Raw genomic sequence first — 17074 nt, forward strand, 5'->3', positions numbered from 1 at the left:
GTCTCAAATTTGAAGCTAGTTCTGAGTCCTGAGGTTGCATACAAGGCTGGAAAACTAAGCCAGAAACATATATAAAGGAGTTCACTATCTTGCATGCTTAGGGCAAAATAGATACTCATGGGAAGAGGTCCAGCTTCATGATAAATATAGTTTCTCTTAGATATATTTATAAAATTTGAAATTGCATGGGCTGGGAAGCTGAAGAGCTAACTTGGAAAGTCAAGAATAGCTGAGATATATTATTATAAGGCTGAGAGACAAGAACCCTTAGCCCTGAAAGAATCATGCAGGGAAAATAGGGATAAACTTGCTGTAGACTGAACCTTTTTAAAAATTAATAAGTGCAGCATGAGATAATAAAATAGGACTAATAATAAGGGGGGGGAAAGGCAGTAAAGGCAGACCTACCAATGAACTGGATATTGGAATTCAGATGTAAACACTCAACTTGGAACATAAAAAGAAAACTGAAAAAATATAAAAGTGTAAGAGACATATGGGACAGAGGCAAGTGTATTAACATACATGCAAATCAAGTTCCACGGAGAGAATGGAGAAAAAGCAGTACTTGAAAATACAATGTCTGAGCAATAAAACAAGTGGAAGACATGAATACACAGACTCAAAAAGGGAGTCTTTAATAGATGTAGGGCTCTAACTCTGTTAGGGAAGGTGTAAATATTGTTTTTATTAGACTGTAATAAGTATAAACACAGACACAAACACACACACATAAACACCTCACTTCTACACATCATAGTAAAACTGTTGAAAGCTGAAAGTGGAAATCTTGAAAGTATACAAGGAAGAAAAAATATGTTACTATCAAAGAAAGAAATATTTGTCCATGCTGACCTCTTAATAGAAACAGTGGAAAACTGTAGCAAGGATATGGCATATTTAATGTACTAAGACAAATAACAGCCAATCTAATAATCTCTACTCAGGAAAAAAAAATCCTCAAAAATAAAGGTAAGATAGAAGAAGGAAATTGGAAGCAAGTAGGCTTGTGTGTAAAGAAAGGAATTTTTCAGATTATAGTTAAGAGATAGTAATGAAAACAAGGATATGTAGGAGAAAATGAAGAGAACTAAAAAGAATAAATAAATGGGCAAATATAAGTAAACTTTGTTTAAAAATGAGCAACAATAACTGAATAAAATGAACAATATTTAATACTTTGATGAGTTTAGCCCTATGTAGAACTAAAATTCATGGCAACATAGATGTGTATGGTGCATATAATTTAATAGATGTAGGGCTCTAACTCTGTTAGGGAAGGTGTAAATATTGTTTTTATTAGACTGTAATAAGATAATTGTTGATATTACAACCCTCTGAGTAAAAATTTGAAAAAGAATTAAAAAATCTGTAAACAACTTAAGTAATGTGTAAATAATTTAAAGAAGAATTAAACAATGTGTAAACATGTTTAATAGAGTCAAAAAAAGAGATAAATGCATGATTAAATCAAAAGAGAAGGGGAAAAAAGAAACATAAACCAAATCACACAAAAGGGAATAAATAATAGGAAGATAGAAAACATAACTACATCATTGATTATAATAAATGTAAATATATATTATGCTCCAAGTAATTGACCCAATTTGGGTACTGCATAAAAGTACAAATTCCTCTTACATTACTGCTTACATGAGATGCATTTTAAATACAAGAATGAGACCTTTTTAAAAAATGCTATATAGAAAATCAAAATCAATTTGGGATAACTATATTATTATCACAAAATGTAGATTTTGATTCAAAAAAATTATTAGGGATAAAAAAGGAATTTTGGGGCACCTGGGTGGCTCAGTGGGTTAAGCCTCTGCCTTCAGCTCAGGTCATGGTCTCAGGGTCCTGGGATCGAGCCCCGCATCGGGCTCTCTGCTCGGCAGGGAGCCTGCTTCCTCCCTCTCTCTCTGCCTGCCTCTCTGCCTGCTTGTGATCTTTGTCTGTCAAATGAATAAATAAAATCTTTAAAAAAAAAAAAAAGGAATTTCATAATTTTTAAGGAATTTAAGAAGAAGTGTCATAATTCTAAGTCTATGCTCTAAATTAAACACATATAAATCAAGAATTAAGTGAAGAAAAAGGATAATAGGCTCATAATCATGTTGACATTTTTTTAGCAAACATTGAAAAACTAGAAAAAGCAAACAAAATTTCTGGAAGGTTAGAAAGCTTAAACAATCTAAATAATTGACTTAATGTAATTAATTGTCATAAAACTAGTGTAAACCATAATATCATAGAATTTATTATTTTTTTTTATTAAAAAAAATTTTTTTAAGTAGGCTCCACACCCAGGGCGGAGCCCAGTCTGGGATTTAAACTCATGACCTTGAGATCAAGACCTGAACTGAAATCAAGAGTCAGCTGCTTAACTGACTGAGCCACCCAGGTGCCCCACAGATATCATAATATTAAGTTTATATTGAATATTTACCAAATTGACCAGATTCTTACCATAAAGGTTCAATAAATTTTAACAGTTGGGAATATTCATGGTAATTTCTCTAACCACAGTGGATCTAAGCTAAATAAAAATCGATAAAAAATAATAAATATAAAAATATCAACTAAATGGAAATTAAATGATGTATTTCTAAATGATGTGAGGCAAAGAAGATATTAGCAAATATCTTAAATGAATGATATAATTAAGATACAGGTAAAAATGTGTGAATCAGCTAATATGTAGACTTAAAAACATACAGTATGAAAGAAGAAAAAGTATATGTAAGTGATGAATCACTAAATCCTACCCCTGAAACTAATATTATACTGTATGTTAACTAGCTGGAATTTAAATAGAAACTCGAAAAAAGAAAAAAAAATGATTTGAATGTTTATATCAAAGCCTAGAGAAACCAGCAAGTAAAAATGAAATATATTGGAAGGAACAGGGATGCCTGGGTGGATCAGCTGGTTAAGTGGCTGCCTTCAGCTCAGGTCATGATCCAGGGTCCTGGGATTGAGTCCTGTATCAGTCTCCCTGCTCAGCGGGGCACCCACTTCTCCCTCTCACTGCTGCTTCCCCTGCTTGTGCTCTCTCTCTCTCTCTCTCGTTCTCTCTCTTTCTCTGGCAAATTAATAAATAAAATCTTTTAAAAAAAATTAGAAGGAACAACATAATATAAGAAAGAAATAAAATGTTAAAGAAATAACAGAAAATCATCAAAACAAATAATGAATTCTTTGAAAAAGTAAAAAAATAAGTCTTTGAAAGAGCATTTAACAGTAATAAGAGAAAAAATCAGTATCAAAAATTAAAAATTAAAGAATCACTAAAAATTGTACATAGATGGTCTTTGACTTACAAGGGCTTGACTTAAAATGTTTCAACTTTATGATAGAGTAAAAGCAATATGCATTTAGTAGAAATCATATTTTGAATTTTGATCTTTTCGCAAGCTGCAGATATGGTAAGATCCTCTGCATTGATTTTGGGCAGATGAAATGAGCCATAGGTCCCAGTCAGCCCCATGATCACAAGGATAAACAACTGATAGAAATGTTCTGTACCCATACAACCATTCTGCTTTTAACTTTCAGTACAGTATTCAGTAAATTACATGAGATATTCAACACTATATTACAAAATGGTTTTCATGTTTTGCCCCACTGTAAGCTATTCAGGTGTTCTGAGCATGTCAAAGTTAGGCCAGGCTAAGCTTATGATATTCAGTAGGTTAGGTTCATTAAATGCATTTCCAACTTCATGATATTTTCAACTTACAATGGGTTTATTGGCTGTAACTCTATCATAAGTTGAAGAAAATATATGTAGAAGTAAAGTTAACAAATAGATATTATGAACATTTTTATTTCATTTTATTTGACAATTTGGAGAAAGTGAACTGGTTTCTTGATAAATACAACTTTACGAAGATGAAATCAGAAAATTATCTGAATTATCTGAATAATCTGAATTATCTGGTGTCAACTGAGTAAATTAAATCATCATTGAAAAGTTTTCCATAAAGAACGATCAGATGATTTTACCAGTTATTTATTCCAAATATTTTAACAGAGGAATATAACTTTAACAAACTGTACTAGAAAATTCAAAAGAGCAAAATTTCTAAGTCTTTTTAATAAGACCAACACAAACTTACTTCTAAAACTTGGAAAAGATACAGCAAGTAAGGAAAATTTGGAACAAAATTTTCTCTTGAATATAGATGAAAAATTCCCTAATAAAATATTAGCTAATCAAATATAGTGATAAAAATGAACATTATAACAAATAAGGTTTATAATGATGTACTGTATGGTTACTACATAACATAATAAAAAATGGGGTTTACTTTAGGTAAGCAAAGACAATTTATCACTAGAAAGTCAAACAGTATAATTCACCATAATTGAAGAAAAAATCATATGGTTATTTTAATAAATATAGATAAAGCATATGAAAACATTTCTCATAAAATTCAGCAAAAAAAAGACTATAACTGTCACTTTTGCTTCCAGTCTTTTTTTTAACCATTTAGCTTTTCTTCTAAACAGTAAAAACACTAATAAAACTAAGTATCTAATAAAATAAAAAACTAATAAAACAAAAAACTAATAAAAATAAAATAAAAGTCAGCAAAGTTGAAATGAATGCACATACATAAATTCTTCCATAATACTAAATAAAAATTCAGTGAACTCAATGGAGAAATATTCAATGTAACCTCTAAGGCTAGAAAAAAAACACAAATGCTCTTTAGTACCAGTTCTGTTCAGCCAGTGTTATAAAACAGGGAGGGGAAAATAGAAAGAATATGAGCTGGAATAGGAATAATAAAAGAAATTCCCAAGTAAAAAATTATAAATGTTGAAGATTTTTCAGAAAAGAAATATTTAAATTAGTAAGTTAACTTAACAAGATCCTTTAATACAAGTTCTCTTTAAAATAACCAATTTTATTTTTATGTGAATAAAAAGAATAAGCTGGAAAAAATGTAAATGCTATCATATAGTGCAAAAAATTCAACAATTACCTGAAAACAAATTTAACAAAAAATGAACAAGACATTATACTAAAAGTCAAAGAAATGAGAAAAATTCAAGGTTTAATAAATGAAGCAATAAACAACTATGGATTTAAAGACTAATTTTTATAATGATGGCAGTTCCCTTTAAATTGATCTAGAGATTGCAAGCAATCTCAATTAAAATACTAACAGATTTGTTTGTTAATTTTTGTAGCAATTAACACATTGACTTCAGGAATTTATACATAAAAGCAAAGGGCAAAGTTCAGACAACATTCTGAAGCTAAATGAAATATATTAACTCTACAGTAACCAGCATAAAACCCATTACAAACATACAGTAATAAAGGTAGTGTAATATTGGCACAAGAGCAGACAAACCTGCCAGTGGAAGCATTTAGAATCACTGAAAATGATTCCATTAGCATATGGCCATCTGTTTTATGACTAGGTGATGGTGCAGTAAAGAAAGGATGATCTTTGCATAAATGGATGGATTGGACGTTCGTAGGGGAAAAAAGATATGTGTACTACTATTTTACACCATTCATAAAAACTAATCCCAAAATTGCTTATCAAAAAGTAACACAGCAACTTTAGAAAATTACCTCACAGAATCTTCTTGGAGTGGACCTTCTTTTTCTTGTGAAAGTAGGTTCTAATAGAAATAACCATATAGGCAAAAAATAACGTGTACTGTTTTAAGTTAAAAAAATTTCAGATCAGGGGTGCCTGGGTGGCTCAGTGGGTAAAGCCTCTGTCTTCAGCTCAGGTCATGATCTCAGGGTCATGGGATCGAGCCCCGCATCAGGCTCTGCTCAGCGGGGAGCCTGCTTCCCTCTCAATCTCTGCCTGCCTCTCTGCCTAGTTGTGATCTCTGTCAAATAAATAAATAAATAAACTCTTAAAGAAAAAAAAAATTCAGATCATCAAATGGCATCATTAAATGAATGATAATCAAGCTGCAGAATTGAACAAGAGATTTTTAATGCATATACTGAACAAAGGATTTATATTCAAATCCATAAAAAACTTCTATAAATTAAAAAGAAAATGACAGACAACTAAAAGAAAAATGTGCAAAAACATGAATTGGCACTTCACAAAATGGGGATATGAACGTGTAATAAAAAAGGAAAAAGTTACTTAAGCATATTAGCCTTTGGAATATGCAATTTATTTTTTTTAAGATTTTATTTATTTATTTGAAAGACAGAGATCACAAGTAGGCAGAAAGGCAGGCAGAGAGAGAGGAAGAGAAGCAGGTTCCCTGCTGAGCAGAGAGCCCAATGCGGAGCTCAATCCCAGGACCCTGGGATCATGACCTGAGCCGAAGGCAGAGGCTTTAACCCACTGAGCCACCCACGCGCCCCTGGAATATGCGATTTAAAGCTCAACTGAATATCATTACACACTTACTAAAATGGTTAAATTGAAAAATTAAAAAATGCTACTAAATGTCAATAAGGCTATGGAACAATTGGAGCTCTCCTAAATTAAATATAGAAGTATAAATTGGTACAGATATTTTGGAAAATTGTTTCCTAGTATCTACTAATGCTGAATATATGATCCACTCTTACATATATACACAAAAGGTATGTCTGCATATGGTCTGAAATGAATGTACATGCATACATAACACACACACACACACACACAGATGCTCTCAGAATTATTTGTAATGGTCAAAACTGGAAATACTCTAATGCCCATCCAGAACAGAATGAATGAAAAATTGTGGCATATTCATACAATTACATAATACACATCACAAGAATAAATGAATTTCAACTATACAGAACAAAATGGAGATCTTAAAAGGATAATATTGAACAAAAGTAGACAGACAAATAGGTCACACTGTATGGTTCCACTTGTAAAATTTTTACATAAGGCAAAACTAATATACAAACTTAATAATTATGATAGTATTGCCCTTGGGATGAGGAGTTGTTACTAAGAGAAGCACAGAGACTTCTGATATAATGTTTCTTTATGTATTGGTGCTGTCTACATGAATGGGTTCCCTATGACCAAAATATTTTAGCCCTACCATAATGATTTCTTCATTTTTTGGCATATAAGCTTAAGTTACATTTACTAAACAAAGCAAACAAACAAAAGCCTTATAGAATGCAGCTGACACCATCCTTAGACTGAAATTAATATAGCTATACATGCATATTTTAGAAAAGACTAAAAGTCAATGATCTAAGGAGCCATCTAAAAAGTGAGAAAAGGAATAGCAAACTAAACATAGTTTGTTTAGTTTTGAATTATTTACAATACCAGAGTTTTGTCATGTTTGGGATTAAGCGGGAAATAATGAAAATAAGAATGGAAAATAATTAAGTAAACAGAACAGAGAAGATGTATAATATAATTTGTTTCAGAATTTTGTTTTAAAAAGGTGCTTTTTATAAAAGATAATATGTGCTTATTTTGGAACAATTTTCAGATCTCCTCTAATCAAATTAATTTAATAAAGACCTCTTCTACCTGAATTCCCTGAATTCTCTCAGTTGCACTTAAAGAAGAGACTATTAAGCATTCCTTGTGTTTTCTTGTAGGTAAGTGTATATATAGGTGAATATATGATACAATATATGACATAATTATTTTTAAGAATGGGATTATATTTATTATGCAATTTATTTTCTTATTTTTTGTAGATAATATACATCCCTTGTCTGCATGAATGATCTATTTATGTCTATACTATATGAAAATGTACTAATACATAAAATGATAAATCACCTTTAAAAATCCTTATTTAACTATATCATGGGTACACAAAAATCCACCCATCATAAATGTACAAATGAATGCTGTCACAAAATAACCAAACCTTTGGAATTAGTTCTGGTTCAAAAAAACTTAAAACAGAAGCCACAACAAGGATATATTAAATTCGTTTTTCTTTGTTTTTGTTTTTATCTTGTAAAGAGAAGAAGAAGAAGTTTTCAGGAAAACATAATGCATTTGCCCAATCTGTTTTATTTACTTATCTTTAAGTTTCCCCTAGCATTTTCTCAGGGAGCCAATATTGTCTTTCTTCTCTTCCCAATAGTCTAGACATTCTGGCAGAAAATTCCAGCTCAGCTCCACATTAGGAGAGCTGAACTGTTACTGATGCTGGAAGTATTAGAATTCAAAATCCTCTGAAATATAAGGTTCAAATCTTGTCACCTTGGACTTGAATTGCTTATTATTTCAAGAGGAATTGAAAGCACCTTGAAGCGGTTGGTGAGAAGGTCATTAATTTCAGGGTAACCTTTGAGTGATTGAAAATTTCTCACCTTCCAGAGCAAGGGGAGCAGTCTAGGAAGGAGCCACATGATTCAAGGATTAAATCAGCATAGATTGAGTCAGCTAGAGTTGAATACTGGGCTCATCTTTTTGGGCAGCATCAGGATAGTCTTCTGATCACAAAGAACCTTAGGTTTCAAAAACTAGAAGAGAGAAGTAATTGGCCTTGGGGACTTTCTCAGTTCATCTTTGTTAGGAGATCCAGCCCTCTCATCCCTCCATTGGAATTTCTCAGTCCCTTTTTAGTTTCCCTGGTCTCTGTTGCCACGGTAACAATTCAGAGCCCCTACTGTCTAGTTCATCCCTGAAAAGGCAACATTTCAACATTTTCTAACACAAATTGGCAAGATATGTGGCTGTTGGCAGTACTGTCTCAGTGGGACTCCTGGTAATCTAGAAGGAAATGTGTGGTAAGGCAATTAGAAAACACCAGTAGATAACTGAACATTCCATGTATGAGAAAATGCCTTTGGGAGGTTTGCTACAGTACTTCTCGTGTTTGGAAAGCACTGCAGTTTCGTAGCAGTATTCAATTCACGGAGCCTTTTGATGTGCATACAGACATCACGCTGACTGCACGTTACATACAGACAAATTGACATGATCTCTCACCTCAAGGTACTTGCACTCTACTGGTACAAATAACATCTATCCAGTCCCAAGTCTTAGTGCAAGAACACAGAGAGGGGAAAATCTGTTCTGAGCAAACAATTCTAGGAAGGCTTCAAATGGGCAGCCTCTCTTGACCCTCTCGTAGTAAGGTTATGGGGAGGGTACTGGAGACAGAAAACTACAAGAGTGAAATAAAAGCATGGGCATCCTTGGGTAAGATTTGCTAAAGAACGGCAGAAAGTCCCCTATGAATTCAGAGTACATGTAAATAGAGTGGCAGAAGATGAAACTGGAAAGTAAATATTCACTTACATATATTTTACACCTATCTTTCAAATGACTCTGACAAAAGCTAATGTTTTTCCTGATAAATAACCATAGGACCGACAAAAAAGAAATACATTTTCCTTTATTCAAGTTGAAAAAAAAATCCAAATACTGTTAATACTACTATTACTACTAATGATAATATTAATATAGCATCAGCTTGATGCTTTAATAAAATATAACATTAGTACCACCATTTAAAATGACCAGTTTGGGAAAGATAAAATCTTGATGTCAAAGTTTTACATCAATTTAATACATGATACATAATACATAAGCATTTCATATGCTTAGGCATCGATTAATTCACTAATTTATAATTTTGCAGAGATTTTTGACATTCAAAGACATTTACAAAATTATTTTTTCCTCTGAGTAAGTGGGTCCTGGAACCACATACGTATACATTTACACATGCACTAGTTGTGTGAGGAAATAGTTCTCAAACAGCACTGGGATATTTAATGTGTATTGTTCGTGAACATGAAGGGAGATATCTTTGGAGAGGAAGAATATCAGTTCACACTCATCCAGGCTGCACATGTTCGAATGATGGAAACAGTGGACTAAAAGACCTTGTGACTCTGATGGTTTCTAACTAATAAATTAGGAGTTCTGCAAAGCATGGTTTTTCTTTACTTTTCTAAGGACATATTTCTTGCCATATTAATAGAGCTCTAAATTAAGCTGAATCATGCTGTTGGTTTTGGTTTTGTTTGGCTTAGACCTAATATGTACAACTAATTGCTTTCCACTTTGAAGTCCAAGATAACTCGTATTACTGATTGGTGTCTAGAATGAAAGTAGAAAATAACATTTCACTCATGAAAAGGGATTTTTTTTTTGCCCTTATTTAGAAGAAAATTATTTCCCTTAGACTGATTTCCTGGTAGAATTTCAGAAATTTTGAATTATTTAAAATACCAGAGTTTTGTCATGTTTGGGATTAAGTATGTGTACCCTTCACATTGCAAACTGTTTTACAATAAATATGAACTTTACAGAGAAGAGAGGTGTATGTAGATTCAAGGGATCTTTGGAATATTCACATTAATACTCAGTAATTATAGTTACTTTTCTTCTATTCCATTTGTTTTTATAGATGAATAGAACTACAACAAACGACAGACCTAGTGAAGGACTATTTGAAAACTATGTAACTTTAGCTATATAAATAAGAAACTCCCCTGAATTGTTTTCATTACTAATGTATAAAGGCATTCCTAGAGGCAGACTGCAGATAAGATTTTCACCTTGAGATCAGAGATCCAGCAGAGCCTGGCAATGGTTCTATAATGGGGATGGTAGTAGGTGTAATATACTACATTCCCAACAGGGGATCATTTGCAGAATGTCACTCTCAGAAGTGCCTCTTAACTTTCAGATCCTTGTGCCTCCCAGGGAAACATCTGGACAGATTTCTAAACCTCAGCATAGCAATGATTCTCTATGCAGTTAGTGGTAGCTATGCACTAGCATATCTCTTAAGTGTTCATAGTATAATTTGTTAGTAGAAAATATTACTGTAATAGGAGAGATAGTGTACGTCTTTAACATCAGAAGGATTTGAGTGGTGTTCTAGGCAGAATTCTAAGCTGATCCTTAATACCCATGGCCTTCTGTAATCCTCCTCCCTTGAGTAACTATGAATGTGATAGGATATTAGTCCTTTGATTATGTTACATTATATGGCACATGTGAAGTGATATGGCCATACTGATACTTTTTAATTTCCTCTTTAATAATAGAAATACAAAGAAATACTGTGTAAAATGTTCCTTGCATGGCGTCCATGACAAAACAGTACTGAATAATAGCTATCATCGTTAGTATTAACATAATAAATTCTATCATTCCATGACTGTTTGTTAAACCTTTGCATGTAAATATTACCAAGCTACCCTCTGTAAGAAGGCTTTCTTGACTCTGATACATGTATAATTTTGAGAGCTTTTTTATGTGTACACAATGCAATATTTGTCATATTCCAGTTTATATTCTGGTACTAATTCCGGTTTCTCCCTTCTTCATTGTACTCCATTGTCTACCAAATTTAGCAATTAATCAAGTACTACTGATTCTATACCTGGAAGCATATATATATGTATGTGTATGTGTATATATATATATATATATATATATATATGTAAATTTGATCACCTTTTTCCCTCTCATGTCTTATCTGGGTTACTATAATGGTGTAAGGACTAGAAAGAACTAATCTTTCTGTTACTAGTTGAATTTATAAAGTGAAGCATAGAAAATTAATATGTAAAACAGAAAACAAAAAAACAGGGCTTTCCACTTGAAGTGCCACTGGAGGCTCACATCACTGAATGCCCAGCTCTTCCTTGCTCTCTACCATGACATTTGAGAAGTCTTTAAGTTATATCTGAGGATCTGTGGAGCCTATTTTGAAAACCCCAAGTTTATAGTGTAAAGACTAAATAAACCTCTGACATTCCAGTAAATTTTGAAGTTACCTGGGGCCACTGAGGTTGAGACATAAAAAAATTTCAAATGTTACATCATAAGATACAATCTTATGACACATCATTAAGATATATCGCTATGATACATATCTTAAAATACATCATTAGCCAGATGTGAAGATGGATAGTAACATAGTAAGTTCTGTACCATCAGCGATCTGAGTTCTCTTTGAACATTTCATAACAAAAAGATATTGACATTTTGTACTTGCAACTTACCCAGATATTTAAAGAAAATTTTCAGTAGGTCACAAATAAAATTGATGCATAAAATCCTTAAAACTCTGGAAAATACAGTTTTCACGTGGAATTATTTTTTTCCTTCCTAGAAATTCTCTTACACTCAAAAACCAAGAAAGACTGAAATTTAGGAACCCCAGAGCATATATTGTTTCTCAAAATCATTGGAACTTAATGATGAACTTCAGATTCTAAAAACCTAAGTGGCAGTTTTGCTTTTTCTTTTGGTAAAAATGTGGATTGAACAGAGGAAAAATGAAAATGGAGATGTAATATATCCATAAATAGTAATACTGAATTTAAGTAATACATTTCTAGTATGTGCCAAGCATTATGCCTGGTGGCAGAGATTCAGTGGAGACTAACATAGATGTGGCTTCCACCCACTCAACATTTATTAAAAAGCCAAAATACTCTTCTGTGTGTACTTGCTTCAAACTATCAGTTGGCTCTTACTGTTGGTGTTTGTTTTTACTTTTCCTGCTTGATTTGATGTACACTGTGTTCACTGAGCTCCAGATATAAACTGCATTGCTTTAGAGCCCAATAGCAGTACTGTTTTTTATTCCGGAGTGTTTATTCCCAAATATTGAGTCTTCACTGAGCTGCAGAGATACACGATAAAATTATCTGCACAAGATTAAGATACATTTTTAATTTGGTTTTTAAAATAAGCCAGGATATTGTATGAGTTTAGAGTCAAATATTATATTGGGTATGTTTTAATTTACTCTTTATCATTTGAAAAATGCTTTCTGTTTTCCATCATTTCTTTTGATCATTCACTTAGAAGTAAACTTCTAATATAATTGCTCTTTGAAGGTAATGTGTCTTTTTTTTTTTTTTTTTAGCTGCATTGAAAATTTTATTTTTGGGGTTTTATCTTTAACAGATTTATTATTGTGGATCTGAGTACTGATTAATTTTAATTTACATCATTTGAGTTTGTTGTAGCTTTATAAATACCTAGCTTAATGTATTACAGATGCTTTGGAAAACTACTGCTCTACATCTCTTCAATCATTGCTTCTTCTTCATTTTTTCCTTCTTCTATGGCAGTATAACTACATTTGGTCAGGCCTTTTGCCCAAAAGATCATAGACCTTTTATGAATTTTTCCCATTTCCCATTTCATATATTAACCTGGATATGTTCTCCTGATCCTCTCCTCTGCTCTGTCTAGTTTATGTGTAAACTCACCCATTTTAAGTCTTTTATTTCAACTATTATGTTCAGGTTTTTTAAAAAAACTTAATTTAGAAAATAACTGCTCTTCTTTGGAAATATCCTCAACTGTCATCTGTTTTCTTGAAACAGGTAACCATAGTTTTTTTGTTGTTTTTTTTTTTTTTAAACTGCAATACCTAGCTCATCTGGGTGTGTATTGTTTTGTTTTTCTCTCTCTTGGTTCAACTTGTTGTGATGTGTGGAAGATGTTTATAAAGATCGTGGAGGTCTGTATGGTAATATACTCTTTCAGCAGAGGTCTATCCTATTCTCTGGTAAGTTGCATAAGTGAAGTCAAGTCACTTCACTCCAATTAAAAAACAGAAACAAAAATAATCTGTAGTTGGCCACAGTTAATATAAGGTCAGTGATCATCTCCTTTTGCCCTCTCCAGCTGAGAACGCATTTTACTTAGTAGGGACTCTCATTCTTGGTGAACCGTCCATCTCTCCTCCCTCTGCAATATTAAAATTCACTCTGTTTTTTGCAGCCTTTTGCTGAATATCTTGGCCTCTTCCTGGTGCAGCTTAAGGCTTCAGCAAATGCTTCAATTAGAAGAATATACAGTGTTTAGCTTATTTACTTGCACTTCTCTTGAGCATCTTGGTCCTTCAGATCTACTCTCTTGATAGCTTCTCACTCTTAATTTTTCTTTTGCCAGTCTGTGAGATAGCCCAAAGCTATGCTAGCTTCTCTGCTTCTTAGCTGAAATTCTTCCACTGAAATCTTATCATCCTTCCTCTTCCTAAGTTTGGGCCAAATTCTGAGCTTTCAAAATGTCATTTTCATCCCCCCAGGTGCCTTTTCTCTGTGATCTTCTATCCTCAAGTTCTCATTGTCTCCAAAGCCTCTGTTGCCTTAAAACGTGTCTTTTTGTTTGGTTTTCTTTTGTATTCAGCTTTTTCTTCTCAGAAATATTGTCTTTCTGCAAGGATATCTATCATAATTAGAAATGGAAGACCCAAGGATTTAATTTATGTAAAAAAATATTGATTCAAGAATGAATGGAGTTTTTCTTGATTTTAGGGGCTGAATCTTGATCTGTATTAGAATGGGCTGAACAACATGGTATCTGTGTTAGATAGGTCCTTCTCTTCCTGGCTCCCAAAACTCTTGTACCTAGCCAGGTACACATGTTGAATGAGATATTTTCCTTCAGTTTTCAACAACTGGAAATGTTTAGGAGTTAGAACAGAGAAGTTTTGTACCATTGTAAAGGAAAAAAATACATGGCCTTGGAACTAAGAGGTCTCAGTAGAAGAAAACTTCACTTTAACTACTTTTGTTTGTTTGTTTGTTTGTTTTAGCTTAGATAGTCCTAGGAACCAACATCCTTAGAAATGGCTTCAGGGTTGTCCTGCAGGGTATCAGCAACCATGGTAGCAACATAACTCAGAATTCAAGTGGCTTTTTGGACAGAAGGCATCCAAGAGGATGCTGAGAACAAATGTATGAATGTTGATTAGTACCTGAGAGATGCAATCTGGGATGCCAGCAGGTTAGTGGGAAATGAAGTAGCATGGGAGGTAGAAAGGTTTAGTGAAATTTGGTGAGCTCAAGAGGTATTGTGTTTATGCATTTTTAATTTTAATTTTAAAATTTTGACTCAAATTCTATCTCATTTATGTAGTATAGTACAAAAGACCTCGATAATTTCTGACCACACACATTCTTTTCTTTTTCCCTTTACCTATATTAAAATTAAGTTTATCATTCTTATAGGTTGTAATTTTTATCTATATGATTAAAGAGAAACATAAATGGTGATACAGTGTGCATTATTTAATTTTTTTTTTTTTTTTTTTTGAGAGAGAGAGAGTAGGGGGCAGGGACAGAGGGAGAGAGAAAATCTCAAGCAGACTCCCCACTGGGTGCAGGGCCAGACCCCAGGCAGGGAGAGGGGTTGCTGGTGGGGCTCAATCCTAGGACCTGAACTGAAATCGAGAGTGGATGCTTAACTGACTGAGGAGCCCAGGCCCCCTAAGGTGTGCATTATTATCCTGTTGTTGCTCTAGCAAATTGCCACAAACATAATGGCTTGAAACAATGAAAATTTATTATCTTGTGGAGTTATAGGTCAGAGTATCACTGGCCTAAAGTGAAAGTATCAGTGGAACTCTGGATGCTGTAAATAGAAATCTTTCCTTGTCTTTTCCACCTTTGAGAGGCCAACTTCATTCCTTGTGTGTTTCACTCCTGTGTTTCACTCTGTCCTCTGTTTCCATTGTCCTAAGTCTTTCTCTGATTCTGTCTTTCATGACCTCCCCCTTATAAGGACATTTATGATTACACTGAGTTCACTCAGACAATTAAGAATGATCTCATTTCAAGATCCTTAATTACATCTGCAAAATTCCTTTTTCTATTTTCAGTAACACATTCACATTTTCGGGAGATTAGGGCATGGACGTACTTGAAGGCCATTGATCTACCTACCACATCAAGTATATAATTTCTTTTATATTCCCCCTAAATCAATTAATAAACTATTCTAAGAAGAATAAGGTGGGCAGAATATATATGTTTGCTCATTGAAATAATCCTTAATGTCCAGTGGGTACTTGGAAACTACTTGGAAAATATTCACTGATGGTTGGCAAATCTTAAGCACCAAAATCCCTGAAATAAAATGAGTAGGAATCAATGGTCTATTTAATATAGGAATATTTTGATCATATTTGACATACTGAGAAATGATATCTCTAGAAGGGTCTGTAAAAAATGAACATAAAATATATTCAAAGAATGAAAATTACCAATTGGGCATAATAAGATTTCATTCCTTATCCCTCTAGATCTATACTCTGAGCTAAATTGTTCTGAGCTCTAGGCTTGGGAACTACATAGTTTGTACATCTACATAGATGTACATAGTTTGGATGATCCTTATTATATTTCCTGCATGATTCTTTCTAGTGAATTGTTCACTTAGAAATATTGTGAAAGTTCATTACTGTGCAATTGTTGTTTTTTTTTTATTATTTTATTTATTTATTTGACAGACAGAGATCACAAGTAGGCAGAGAGGCAGGCAGAGAGAGAGGAGAAAGCAGGCTCTCCACTGAGCAGAGAGCCCGATGCGGGGCTCGATCCCAGGACCCTGGATCATGACCTGAGCCGAAGGCAGAGGCTTAACCCACTGAGCCACCCAGGTGCCCCTGTGCAATTGTTTGTACATTGGGGCCACACACATTGGATCTAATCCTATGTTTAAATATATTTTATACTTTTAAAATTCAATTACCTTTCCTACTCATCAGCTGGCTTCTTGAAAGAGGTTGTTCACAGCAAAAAGCTAATACTGTTCTTGAAAAAGAGAACATATTTTATTCATCTAGTTACCTCATAACACTGGGACCGTTAATTTAACACCACATTTTCATGGATTGTTTTTTGTTTAATGAATTAGACTATTAACTTTGGAACTGTGAACTTTGCAAATAGCAGGTGGCTATATAGAAACTTGTGCTTTTCCTTAACATTTATACAATTTGATATTCTGTGTTCCCCAGTACTAAAAAATATAATTATAAGGAAAAGAGTGATTATGTATTAAAACATAAAATTACTGATTGGAATGAAAACACTTATTTAAATGTGAAAAATTGTCCATAGCATCAGATTTTAATGTTATTGAAGCAGGTCAAAACTTTTTTCAGGGATGCCTGGGTGGCTCAGTCAGTTAAGCATCTGCCTTTGGCTTGGGTCATGATCCCAGGATCCTGGGATCCAGGCCTCCATCGGGCTCATTGCTCAGCAGGGAGCCTGCTTCTCTCTCTCCCTCTGCCTGCTGCTCTCCCTACTTATGTGCCCTCTCTCTCTCTCTCTCTGTGCATCAAATAAATAAATAAAATCTTAAAAAAAAAAAAAGTTTTT

At 33.4% G+C, this 17074-nt stretch overlaps 1 pseudogene; it reads right to left on the reverse strand.

Moving 5' to 3' along the window:
• The window catches only part of LOC111149929, a 95662-nt pseudogene that overhangs the window by 3900 nt on the left and 74688 nt on the right, over positions 1–17074 (reverse strand).

The sequence above is a fragment of the Enhydra lutris genome, unplaced genomic scaffold (assembly GCF_002288905.1).
Source record: "Enhydra lutris kenyoni isolate GAN:26980312 unplaced genomic scaffold, ASM228890v2 scaffoldscaffold22, whole genome shotgun sequence".
Classification (NCBI taxonomy): Eukaryota; Metazoa; Chordata; class Mammalia; order Carnivora; family Mustelidae; genus Enhydra; species Enhydra lutris.